The sequence below is a fragment of the Accipiter gentilis genome, chromosome 1 (assembly GCF_929443795.1).
Source record: "Accipiter gentilis chromosome 1, bAccGen1.1, whole genome shotgun sequence".
Lineage (NCBI taxonomy): Eukaryota > Metazoa > Chordata > Aves > Accipitriformes > Accipitridae > Astur > Astur gentilis.
The window spans coordinates 22,368,293-22,381,626 of record NC_064880.1 but is presented as its reverse complement, the minus strand read 5'-3'; the positions used below and the strand labels follow the sequence as shown (position 1 = coordinate 22,381,626).

Here is a 13,334-nt window from a genome sequence, read left to right as displayed (position 1 = left end):
TTGGAGTATAATGCTGCAAAAGCAGACTGTAGCTTCCAGCAGGCCTCATCTCAAGGTGGGGTCCTGTCTAGAGGCACATCTCCAGCTCCAGTACAGTGCTCTGACCTCTTTCCAGTACGCTGTGGACCTGATGCATTTGGTCAGCAGGCCCTAGTTCAGGTCAACTAGCTGTGTTGGCACAGAAAACGGTCACGGAAGAGACAGGATGTAGCGTTGTGCTTCAGTTGTGAGATGCAGGCCTAAAGAGTAGATGTGTGAGATTGGACAGAGATTGATAGATCTCGTACGCTGAGTTCTTTAAGGTTGACATGCATACACAAAAGTAGTTTGTTTAGAAGCAACTTTTCCCTCGCTGTTAATAACAAAAAAAAGGAAAAGAAAAAAAGAAAAAAAAAAAAAGAAAAAAAGGAGAATTTAGCTTTTGCTCCACTTGTGTTCTTACACCCAGTTAGTAATTTTGCACATGGGTTTAGTTGTCATATCCTGATACTGCCTCTGACTGTAAGCAGAAGCAAGAGTCTTGTGAGTATTCTTTGGAGATTAGGAACAATAATACTGAAAAATATTTTAACTGGGAGAAATTAATTTAGAAAACTAGTAGTTGAAGTTGTGCACACATCTTCTGCTGTTTAAATGGGAGAAAAATGTCACTATTTGTTGCCAAAAGTAAGTTTTGTACCCCTCTGGCAAATTCAACATTTTGATTGAAGAACCCAACTTAATTTTCTTACTTTTGAAATATTGCTGTCTCAAGAAAAAGCCAAGATAATGGCTTGAAACATCAACTTCCTCCTTTATTTGAATCATCTTGTCCAAAGATTTAATCAGCATTTAGGGTAGTTTGAATGCCAGCATAGCTGGCTTTGTGGTGTATATGTTACACATATATTTTCTTTCCCATTCTTTAAAACATTTTTTGAGCTTCTGTCCTTGCCTTTTACTTATTCTGAGACCCTGAATAAAACTCAGAAATGCCATTTCTTAGTTGACAATGGCCAACAAGTATTATTCAGCTTGCTAAAGAGATTAATGGAGATAGCAAGTGGCAGAATTAACCTTGAGGAGGTAGGGAATGACTAACAGGGCACAGCTATTGTCAATACCAACTTGCCAAGCAGACAGATTTTACCAAATTCGTTAGGAGTGAAAGAGCTTTAGTACAGGGGGCTTTGCTCAGAAGTGCACTAACTAGAGCTGCTGAAGTGAAATGTCAAGGAATCATATAGAATACATTTTCTTTCATTACATTCATTCCTAATCTGGATCTCAAAATACAACCTGTTGACAGTTGTCTCTTCTGCTTTGAATTTACTGATGTACTTATTATATAACCGAATGTCATTAGTTGTATCGTACAGATTTACTTGTACTTCCACTATTTAGTAGTTTGATACATACTCATTCCCAAGCTATATGAAGGCACAGAAATTGGGCACTGAAGCAGCAGAAACTTTGCTTATGGCAAGGACGTAAGTGAAGGTGTTTAAGCATCAGGGTGAGCTTAAGTATCACTGCAAGCAAGAAGTGATATTGTGTTTAAAGGTCATGCTTGGAAATAGGCAATGATGTCTTCTGGGGGATTTCACTGCCTCAGGACTACCTGGCTTGTTTGCAACGAATTTAAAGCCCAAGTTTATTTAACTCCAAGGCTGTGTATAAAAATGCTACTTTTAGTAGAGACTATATATGCTTTTTTCACATTCCTGCTAAACTGGGTAATCTTGTTTAAGCCTTTGCCTCGCAGATTTGTTCAGTTAGTTCTAATTAGTTTCAACTGGAAAAATTCCAATGATAATTCAAAGTAGATCTGACCAGTTTTGCACCAACTAGAATGTATAATTTGAAAGTTTCTTTACTCAAAAGGTAGGACAAAAAGGGAAATCCATCTGAGGGGTTTTTTTTGTTTTGTTTTTAAAAACAATTCTTACCCTTATTCTCTTACAACGACATGTACATATCCCTCTGTTTGGACAGTATATAAACATGTACTTATGTGAAGGTTTTGAAGCAGAAGTATTGATGTCAGTGACACAGTCTGCATAATTTTAAATGTGGTACTAGTGTAAATACTGGCAGGAAATTAGTTTAAACAGAAGCCCATAATTTTTGTTTTTATTTTTTTTTTTAACATGCCAGAACAAGATGCAGATTTTAAAGGTCTTTGTTTCAGAAGCTTTTGAGTTGGTTTCTCTGTGGGACAGGGCTAGGCTTTTTGTTTTTGTTTTTAAACACAAGGTGACATTTTTAGTGAAAAAAATTAAAACCTTTTTCATTGGCTCTAGACTTAAGGTTACACAACTGTCAAAGGCCGTACGCAAAAGGGCGTGATGCTGCAGCAGCAAGTGAAGTATTTAATCCACACAAAGCTTTTTTCTGCAATATGGAAAAAAGCCAATATGACTTGTAGACCTTTGGTTAATTTTGCAAAGCTAGCAAATGCTAGTATAGCTTATCCACAGGAAAGCTCTTGCTGGGCAAACTTTATTAAATGACTCTCCCTTTGTTTTGTTATTATTTGTTTTAAACATAACTTGCCAGTCCTACTGTCTAAAGCAGCCAAAAGCCCTTTCATTGGATCCAAGATACATGGGATCTGCTGGCAGCTGGGCTGGGATAAGATTCGTAATGGAAGATATTAGAAAGTAAGGACAGTGTGTCACAGCCTTTTTCCTCTCTTGCAGACTCGGGTTTATGTGTTTTTCTCCCTTCCTTCCTGCCTGTTGAAAACACCTGTTTGCATTAGACATCTTTTCTGTACATACTGATTGCAGAAAATACCGAAGGATATGATGGGAGGGAAAGGCCAGTCCGTTCCTTCCTTCAGCACATGACTGGGGTGACATTGCTGAGCACAAAGAACTTATGGTCATATCCATAGAAGAGCTCTGTATCAATAAATACAGGACATTCTCTGCTGGAGCCAAGCAGGATTCAAAACATTAAACAAAGCTGTACTAGCTGGCTGGGTGGGGTAAACTGAAAATTCCTCTAAAGGCTTACACTTATGAAAGAAAACTGGATCGATTCCAAAACTGACCCACCTGACCAAAGAGGAAATATTGACTTTAATGTAATCCCTTTAGATGCTGAGGAATTTGTCTCATGCCCTCTTCTCAAACAGAATGGAAAAATTTAATGATACTGTCCCCAACATTATTTGAAAGAATCAATGAGCAGATTAAAGTAAGAAAATGAAAGTCAGTATCTTTTATATCAGTCCCTGCCAATTTTTAACCACTAGTTTGGTGATTGGCAGCCTATAAATGACCTAGACTTAGCTGAGTAATACAAGCTTAGCTCTTCTAAAGCTGGATTTTAGTAGGCAGCTGGGGTGAAGTTCCCCATTTCTTTCACTTCTGTTGCACATGGAAGTGGAAATGACAAGTTTTAAACTTAAATTCCTTCATTGTCAGCAGGCAGAATCAGGAAGCCAAGACATCCTTAAGTTACTGGCTACCTGTTTTGAACACCTCAGGAGGGACTAATCATCTATGAAATTTCACCAGTGGAAAGGGGAGCCAAAATGAGCTACTGTGGACATGCTCCAGTAACTTAAGCTTGAATGAATGGGCAGGGATGTCATACAGCCTCATCCCTTCTTTATCATGGATCCAAAGCCTCAAAGGGACACCTACAGAGAAGACAGGAAACAAGAAGATGCACTGGCAGTGAAAACAAAGATATTGTTTGCAGCAATAAAGCAAATTATGAAATGGGTGTTTTGTTTGCTTTTCTTTAAATCAACTGTACCAGCAACAAAATCTAAAATCAACAAAAAGGCTCTCAAAATCAGAATTATTGATGACTGGCCCACAGTTTAGGGAAAGAGTTAACTTAAACTCAGCTGTGTTTATCCTTCCATGCCTGATAATTACATAAATGGGAATTGGAGGGAGCAGTAGGATGGTGGCCTTCAGGGTGCAATAAATGTTAAAAGTACATGACCTTGATTTTGAAAGGCTGGCGTGCGCTGAAGTTGTTGTGTTTTTACCCCATAATTTACATTTTTGTATTTGTTCCACCTGTATTCCATGATGTAAAGGCATGCTGAAATCACCCATTTCTACAGAAAATAAATAAGGAGGCACCAGGAGGAGTATGAATGACATTAGGAAACACACCGATTTCCAAATCTTTAACTACAATCATTTGACAGTACTACTAGGTGCTGCAGCTTTATTTTCCATGTTGCTGCCCCAAAATGCTTTGCACAGCTGGATGGTAATTACAGTTTTAATGACACAAGTAGGATTGCAAATTTAAGCATAAGCAGTTACAAAGAAGAGAGTAAACTTCAGCTGATATACAAAAAGATTAAGCATAGGGACACATAGAATATGATCTAAATGACAAGAAATGTGAAAATCAGAGATGAATACCAGTGAAATTACATGGAGAGACAGGCCATGTGTATGTTGCACAGCTAGAAGCTAGGAAGAGAGGCAGAGAAACAGGGAGGCCTGTTTCGTTGCTATTATTCAGCTGCATGACTTAGCAACCTCACTTGATGCCTGTTGCTGTAAACCAGTAGTAACTCTACTGAGAGCAAACTATAGCAGCAGAAGAATAGAGTAATACAGTGATGAATAAATCCCATTATACTTTAGAAAAGGAAGAGAAGTTTTGAAGCATTTCCTTAAGCAAGCACGGGACTAGTGAGACTGCTTGTGAAGAGGGCATGTGGTCATGTATCTTTGCTGAAGTGTCAGGTGATGTATTTGGCAGGTACTAGAGCACTGAGAGAGCTCTGAGAAGACTCAAGGGTGGGAATGCCAGTAAACAAGCAGAGAGATTTCTGCAATGGTTGGGTTGGACTAACGTTGCTGAGATAACTAACAGATTGTCAAAGTCAGGGGAAGAAAACCAGTCCGAGACTTGAAGTTTGCCAGTTTTGTCATCAACTGAAATAGGGAAAGCGGAAAAAAAAAAAAAAAAAAAAGGAAAAGTTATGTTTGAAAATGCTTGATTTCACTCACACTATTTATGTCTTTCCACCCCTCTCAGATAACCTTATCTTCTTTTATCACTTACCTCTCACTTTCTAAATATAACTGAAAATTCATTCCCATATATATGAAGGGTATATAACTCAGATGAGCCTCTATGGTAGCTCTAATAAAATTATTGTGGATTTCTCCAAGAAAAATATATGAGTTTGAATTCATGCCTTTTGTTGGTAAAGCGGAGCATTCCAAGAATATTTAAAATAAAATTTAGAACAGCAAAAGCTCTTCTTTATCACAGGTTTACATTATTGAATGTATACCAAAATGCTCCACAAGCATGCAGTGACATAATTCAAGGCTGAAAATTAATTGGAAAAGAAAACAAATACTACTGCCTTTTGGACAGGTAGGGGCAAAATTCAAGGTCTTGGGAGTGAACTGATTTATTTTTTCATTTAATCATGCTGCCATCTCTCAATAAATGTCTGCTTGTGAAACTGCTTCCAACAGGTGGCTTTCTCTAAATATGTGAAGAGTGTATCTGTATAACTTCGAATAGTTTTTCAGTATAAGTTACTGCTGAGGTTTCTTAGCTATTTCTTAAAAGGAAAAAAATGACCCATGAATGTGCTTCACCCTGTTCATATATTAAAGTGAGTGGCTAGTGGTTCTCACTCAAAACAGCCTCACAGTAGCTTTTGGCTATCAGACCACTTACGTAGTTACCTAAACCTAGTACCTTAACACAGTTGTTGGAATCATAGCCTTACTTTGAACAGCATTTACTTCAGAGAATCATCTTTCTCTATTCTTTGCCTGTAGTTTTGTATAAGTCTTTGTAGCTGGGTAAACACTGTCATTTCATTCACATTTTCAGGATTACTTTTCTATTAATTAAACGTTAAATATATGGGAGAGAAGTCCACTCGCTTAATTGCAAGTGAAATCTGAAGTTTGAAAGCCTGTAATCTATCAAATTTCCAGTTCACTAAAATTCTGAGAATAAGTTTCTGAAGCACAACATAATATACTTTAGCAAATCCATATATATAATGAAAAGAAGAAAATTGTACACATGAACTTCAAGACATTGTTTCTTAAAACCAAATAGAAGCTACAACTAAAGTCAATACTTACTAATAATTTGCAAGGAAGCTTGGAATAAGAATATTTTAGACAAGCCAGTTACTTGAAAAGAGACTGCTTGCGGCTCTCTGGCTCATGTGTACCTGGGCTGGGCTGGCTCATTGCCCAATTCCCATGTGAAACAGAGGCCAGATTATGGGAAATTCTCACCCCCAAATCAGCTCACAGAGTTTTACTTAAGTTTATCTCAAATGACTGAAAAGTACATAGTTTGGACAGTGTAATTCTGGGATAACATTATTTATATTACAGGGTGTGTCAAATTTGTAGCATAAGAATGACAAGAATTCATTGCTGTTTTTTCTAGGGGGCTTCAGTTTTAATGTAATCTGTACCTCTTACCCTAAGAGAAGTATACCAATTTTGGCCCCATTATCGCAGAAGATACTGTTAGTATCACAGCTGTCACTAATTAGACAAAAATAGACTTGGTTATGCAGCTTCTAAACAGCAGTGAATCAGAAAATGAACTGCCAACCATGACACGACTGAAACTGCTGCACGCACTCCCTTCTTAAGAGCAGCACGCACACATTACAGAACAGATCAGTCCACTTGCAGAATGTCGAGTGCCAACTTCATCATTCAGGGCGTCAGTTTCTGGTTCTTGTAATTTCTCTCTTCTTTTCCTCATTTACAGGAGGGAGAGACTGCATGGCCTATGGTCACTTCCCTCAGCAAGAATAATTGCTATCCATGCAGTTTCTTTTTTAAACTACTGTATTTTTAAGGAGCTGTTTGAACAGGGGGGTTTATTTATTATCATATTGAAATTGAACCTTGAGCTAGTAAAACCAATATTATGGTACTGCTCTAGTAGTTCTAAAACCAGAGCTGCTATTGTCACAGGAAGACACTTCAAATTGCTGCACAAAAATTTTAACTGTTGAGCACTGAGATGTGTGCAGTGTACAAGCCCCAGTTAGTGTGAATAGCGAAGCAGCAGTAGGCTATTTTTCAGAGGTTATTGCTGATGAGTTTTGCATTACAATTAAAACTAAAGCACAGAAAAGTGATTTTTGCAGGGGAAGATGTGGTGCCTTAAAATTACTGCAACTTTTTTTTTTTTTTTTTTTTTTTTTTTTTGTGTGCCACTTGTGTTGCACTGCAAACAGCATTCATTTCAAAAGTCAATGATATCCTGAGGGCACAAGACAGAGGGTCAGTCTTCATGCTAATGTAACCTGATCAGCATTCATTCAGAAAGCTGAGTGAGGAGAAAATAACAAGATTTTGAGAATTTGGCAGAAGCAGATGGAATTGCCCCAAAACATCTCTGTCTATTCATTGCACCCAGAGCTGTTCTTCCTCAGGTATCCCACAGCTTTCTGTCTTGCTATGGCTCATGTTCAGCCCTTTGGCTGGAACCACCAGCAAGGTCACCCAGCCATTTTGGGTTATAATGCCATCTAAATAAAGACAATGCACAACTCTGCTCTCTTGTCCTCAGAAAATCTGCTTTCCTAAAGTCTGACAGATGTAGTGAAAATTACTTGGCCACAGAAACCTTTTCAGAGATGATTCAGTCTTCTTAAAGCAGTAGTTTGTATTTGCAAGAATCTTAGCAAAAGGAGCCCACCTTCTTTTTCCCCAACATGACTTAATTTTATGGTCTTATCTGTGCAGAGGCCCCAGAGAGACAGACATTCTTGTTTCCATTTGTAGAAAACCAGGCCAACAATTCTGTTCCTTCTGGGGACAGCACTGCCATGTCCTTTTCTGACAGTGTATACTTCAACAGAGCCTAATCTGTTGAGTTTCCAGATGTTGAGGCAGCTGGAAAAGATTTGCCAATGTAAACAACTTGTCCACTCTTTAGGTAGAGCAGAGAAGAGCAGCATACTATTTCTGTATTCAATAAGTTGTGCTGGGGTGGGGCTTATGGGTGGATTTTTTAATTTCTTTTTTTGTATGGTCTATGACACCAAAATATCTTAGTGTAATAGAAGAGTAGGAGAAATGATTGACAGCAGGCTTCTGGTTGTGTGTGCATTTTGTTTTGTTTTTCCCCAAACCAGTCTCTCTCTTTAATGGTGGTAGAAGAAATATGCATTTGTTGTCTGTGCTGGTGGTGACGTGTGCAAGATAGGGACAGTCATGTTTGCAATAGACCATTGCCTTGAAATGCTACAAATCCAAACATATTCAATCTGGGAGATGCTCTAAAATAGATTTTCTCCTCTGAAGTGGTCTTCCTTCTATGTCTTTTTCTTCTGTCCTCCAATTCCTCCTACTGCTATCACCAATGCAGCTCCAAAAAAGTCATGTTTGTATTATGACGTTACCAAATTGTCATTTGAAGTTTTTTTTTGAAGGTCAGGAAACATAGTACTTAAACTACTGCTGATGCTTCCTCTGTGGCAGCACTTGCCAAGCTGGAGTTGTAACTGAATAGTGACAAGTACAGAGGAATCAATAAGAAAAACAAATCTGTTGCTGATAAGGTGTCAGATGTAAAACTTAAGCTATCTACCTCTCTTCGCTGTATGGTCACTCTTCTCACTGCAGACCTTTGAAGTCTGTAACCAGTGACTGTTATTTTACATAGCATCTCTCTCAGACAGCCATGCCCTGGTGATGTAGAGGACATAGAATATATACGCATTCTGTTCCTGAGATACTGATGAGGAATAATCTTCCCAGAATTAAGTTTTTAAACAGTTTTCCTTCAATATCATACAGGAAGAGGCAGCTTGAGAACGCTTTCCTATTTGATTCTTGCATAACAAACATAGACTGGAACGGCCTTTCACAGTGCCGCTGACCACTGAAGTTAATGCCCTAATAAAACCAGCTTCTCCTCAATGGACTTTTTTTGCTTTAGCCTGACTTCATTTTCAGGGGGTTCAAATTTAGCAATAATATTTATATAGTCTTGAAACTCTCTTCTGTTTTTGGAAAAAAAACATGTTGTTAATATAAGTTCAGAGAGGAGGCAGAAAATATTTTCCTTCAGTTTCACTTTGTCATGTTCTAGGAGGAGCAAAACCAGACACCAGAAACCTCCCACAAAAAAAGCTGACCTCTAGAGCTTTTTTAGAGAACTTATTTTAATGCTGGTTTTTAAAAAGATGCAAAAAATGTTGTGCATCATTTTAAGATACCCACAGCAAAACTACTTTGTTGAGACATTTGAAGTTAGGATTTAATACAATTTAGTCTTAAGTACTGCAAAGCATCCACAAACTGCAAGGTAGGAATGATTACTGAAGTGTTTAAAAAACAAGCAAGCCACATGTGAGTGACACAATTTTCTTCTTTACCCATACACTCAAAAGACATACATTATCTTTGGCAGAAAGACGCTTTCTATCTGACAAATCTGTAAGCCGTTGGAAAATTGACACTGATGTTCAGTAGGGAACAGTGAGTCCTGTGGAGACAATAGGATGTAAGACTTTCCTCCCTCCACCCCCCATTGTGCTTGTTGCTGGTGGACTTCCAAGAGAATGTTGAAAAAAGATTATTTGGTTTCTATTACCCTGAAGCAATCATTTCCAGTAGTCACCTAGTGAACTTAAAGGAAGTCTGTTTGGTTTAATTTTTTCCCTGAAAATGATGATAAAACAAGTTTACAAAGGAACACGGTACTTACCCTTTATCAGGCTCCAATTCAAGAGTTTAAAACATATTGCTGGATTTACATAGGCAAGTATTTACCTCAGCTCAGTTGCTTAGTAGCTCCTTTCAAATCAATGGGAATGTAAATGTGCTACAAGTGAGGCACATGCTTTAGGGTCTTGCTGAATCATGTCCTTTGCATGTCACAATCATTACTGAAAAATGTGGTCGTGACCATACACCAAATTAGGACAAGAGCATTTGTTATAGAGCATGGCAAGACATGAAGTTGGTGTGTGTGTGAATGGCGGGGGTTGGCGGGGGGGTATGGGGGAATATTTCCTGCTGTGGAGGCTACGAAGCATTTAGATCTTTTCCAGATTCTGCTGTTTGTGGAAAAGTCCTAGATGCTAGAAGCCAGGCATTTCGAAAGCCCTGTTATTTCTTTTTTAGGTACATTGCATACACATTACCAAAAAAAAAAAAAAAAAAAAAAAAAAAAAAAAAAAAGGTCTTGATTTCTGCCAGGTATGTGACACCATAACAACCACCATAACAACATAACAAATCCACTTTTTTATGAAATGCTTCATACACACTGATTTCAGTATGAACCAAGATGGCATTGTTTCTTTCTCTATTTGATAGTAACATTTAGGCCTCTCTAATATGCGGAGAAGTATATGTATACAGCTCCCAAATATTTTGCGGCTCTGTGAGAAATGCAGTATACCAAATGGCTGATGCAAAACCTACTAAAATTAATATGCTCACTTCAATAAACTCTGGATTAAACTTCAAAGTTAGTCTTGTTTCTCAGGTTTCAGTTTCAATAGAGATTTTTTTAATGACAATGGAAGAGAAAAATATAAAAGATAAAGCCAACATCTATAATTAAACAGTAATGCACAGCTATCATTAAATGGCATGGCTTGCTTTCTTTCCCATAGAGATCTTTGCACAAGAAGAAAGGCTCCCTTCCCTCTCACCCCTTCAAGAAAATTGTTTTAACTTTTAGTTTCTTTAAGCCATCATAGAAAATTTCCAAGTATATGTCATTGTAAGCAGCAAGGTGTTTAATTGCTTTCAACTGCCAGAAGCTGTTGCAGAAAAGTATGCAGCATAGATAGTCCAGAAATTATGTGCTGTCTGCCTTAATACATTGCCTCTTTGCTTTGCCTTCATTTGCTCATGTTCATATTATTAGCCTATAATAATTAAGTCCAGTTTACTCATAATGACAATTCTGTGTGAAGAAAAAACTTTTTATGTCTCTGCTGAGGGGATTTAGTTAAAGCATTAAAATTTAGAAACCAGTTGTTCTTGTTTTGCCACCTTGTACAATTTTTTCATTGCTGTTTTGGGGAGCACTCCTGTAGATCAGCTGTAGGAAAAGTCTAACTGGAATCGGCAAGGGTAGCAGGACAATGAAGCTGCTACCACACATATTGTCAAGGCAGCAGTGGTTGATGCTCCAAACACATTGAGCCGCATGTACTAGCCTATTCTCTACAAATAAATTAAGCATAGGCCCCTTCCCCTAAAAGTTCAAAGTAAAATAAACAAAAAAAGATACCACTCTAAGTAAAAGGATACATATAAGAGAATAAGTAATATGAACTAGATACAGAGGGAGATTGTGATATATCCGAAAGCATGGGTATTTATATTTTTGCAGAGGTTTACATAATTTTCTTGTCATTATTCTGTTTATGTTAACATTTTGCTAAATTTCAAATCCACCAAAATCTTTGTTCTAGATTTATAGGAAGCAAACCCTACATTTAAAGCTGCTGACTGGCACCATATAAATTTATGCCAAATTGTAATTGTAACACATGTAATTTCAGCTCCAGTGCTGGAATTGGAGTAGTGCCTATTACCAGAAAAGGCACTTTGTTTTACAAAAACCCCACTACTTAGAAACTCAAATGTAATACCTTTTTTCTTTGTTTTTCCCAAGACACACAAAGCCTGAACCACCAATGTGTTCTTTGAGATTTCATGAGAATGTGCAGAAAGTAATAGCAGCACTCTGTTCATTCATCTTTGCAAGACTAAATACAACATTGTTTAGCCAGTTCTTTTGGTCATCTTTCCCTCCTAATTTTTAAGATTAAAAATATTAGATAACTATTAGTTTACAGCTACTCAGTTTTCTTGCTTGAACTAGCAGTGCACCACACTAAACAGAAACCATTGATACTGGTTTCATAGAACTTCTGAGTCATGACAGTAGACTTAAAGTTGGACAGCAGACTATTTGAAGCTGCTTCACATTTGACTAACTATGCCGTTTTAGTCTGACCTTTGCAAGTTTTTATGGGAATCTTTAAAATGAATTTTAAATCAAGTTATGCAGCATAGAAAGTAAAGTCATGACCATTTACAAAAGACCAAAACACCTAGATTATAATACTAAAAGTCTCTGCTGACACCAAGAATCAAAGCCCAGTGCCACTTTCCTAGCTAGACTGCATGATGTTATCATGTTCGCTAAATCCAAAACCTGATGCTCCCTTGAATTTAGGTGAAAATAGAACTGGTCTAACTATTGTAATTCTATGCTTAATGTCTTCAAGGCAGTTTATAATAATTCTGATAGGAAAAACTATTAATCTGGACAAACACCTTTTCCATATCTAAGTCATCTCTACTCCAGCAATGTCTGAAGGCTTACAAGAATATCTTACTGGCTTTAGCTCAAACTAGCACAGCTCCTTTTCCAGCGATCAGATCTCTCCACTTACTCACAGTCAAAATGGATTCTGATTCTGTTTCGCTAATGCTTAGAATATGCCCAAATCTAAAAACTTTGAATGCAGAGATGGAATCAGGGTAAATGATCTTGCAGAAGAATGGAGCAAGCATCTTGTAATTAAGCAAATAAAATATTTGAATGAGTTTAGAGGTAGAAGTTTACTAGATTAAGGCAGCACAGCAGGAATAGAAAACTAGCTGTGCCCTGAGGATGGCTTTCTAGCTGAAGCACAGGAAGACATGTTCAGAAAGCAGTTAGCTCAGCCAAACCTAATTAGGTACACAGCATTCAGCTTGTTAATGGACTCTGTCTCCATTGATTGACACTTCTCATATGATCAGTGTTTTTATTAGAAGGTTGAGGTTTTACCAGATAGATTAATGGTCAATAACCTGAAAATAAATTATAGCCTCTCAATTTATCTGTTATAAATCTGAAAAATACCCGCACTTAACTTTTTATTGTGAAGCATAAATTACCATGCTCTTTCCAGAGTGGGGTATCTGTTGTAGGAATAACTGGTTTGTTTCAGGATTCCTCTCAATAGTTGCACGTTAACTAAAATTAATGATGACATTTTCTTCTATTTCCTTACTTGGAACATTTAGTCGTACATTCAACTCTAAGCCACACGCCAAAGAGATTTTGCAAATTTAAAACTGCTACATTAAAAAAACCAAACCCCTCCAACATACCCTTTAAGTATTTATAATTACTTTAGAAAACACAAGAACACTGCCTGCAGCATTCCCCAGAATATACAAATGTACACTATAGCAATAATTATTGCTCTTTTTTTTTTTTTCCTGTTGCAGTGTCCTGTGAATTCTTTGGGATGGTTTCCATTTACTTATGGGGGACAATGATTTAATGTTTTCAAACACAGTGAGTTGCGTTAACAATAACTTACCTAACACTTC

At 37.4% G+C, this 13,334-nt stretch overlaps 1 protein-coding gene across 1 annotated transcript in view; it reads right to left on the bottom strand.

Annotated features, from left to right (window-relative positions):
• Positions 1–9,778, bottom strand: part of SLC39A10 (solute carrier family 39 member 10) — a 57,642-nt gene extending 47,864 nt beyond the window's left edge. Inside the window, exon 1 of the transcript XR_007505950.1 lies at positions 9,688–9,778. The gene's annotated coding sequence lies outside the window, so the exon portion shown is untranslated. The remainder of the gene's footprint in view (positions 1–9,687) is intronic.
• Positions 9,779–13,334: the final 3,556 nt, after the last annotated feature.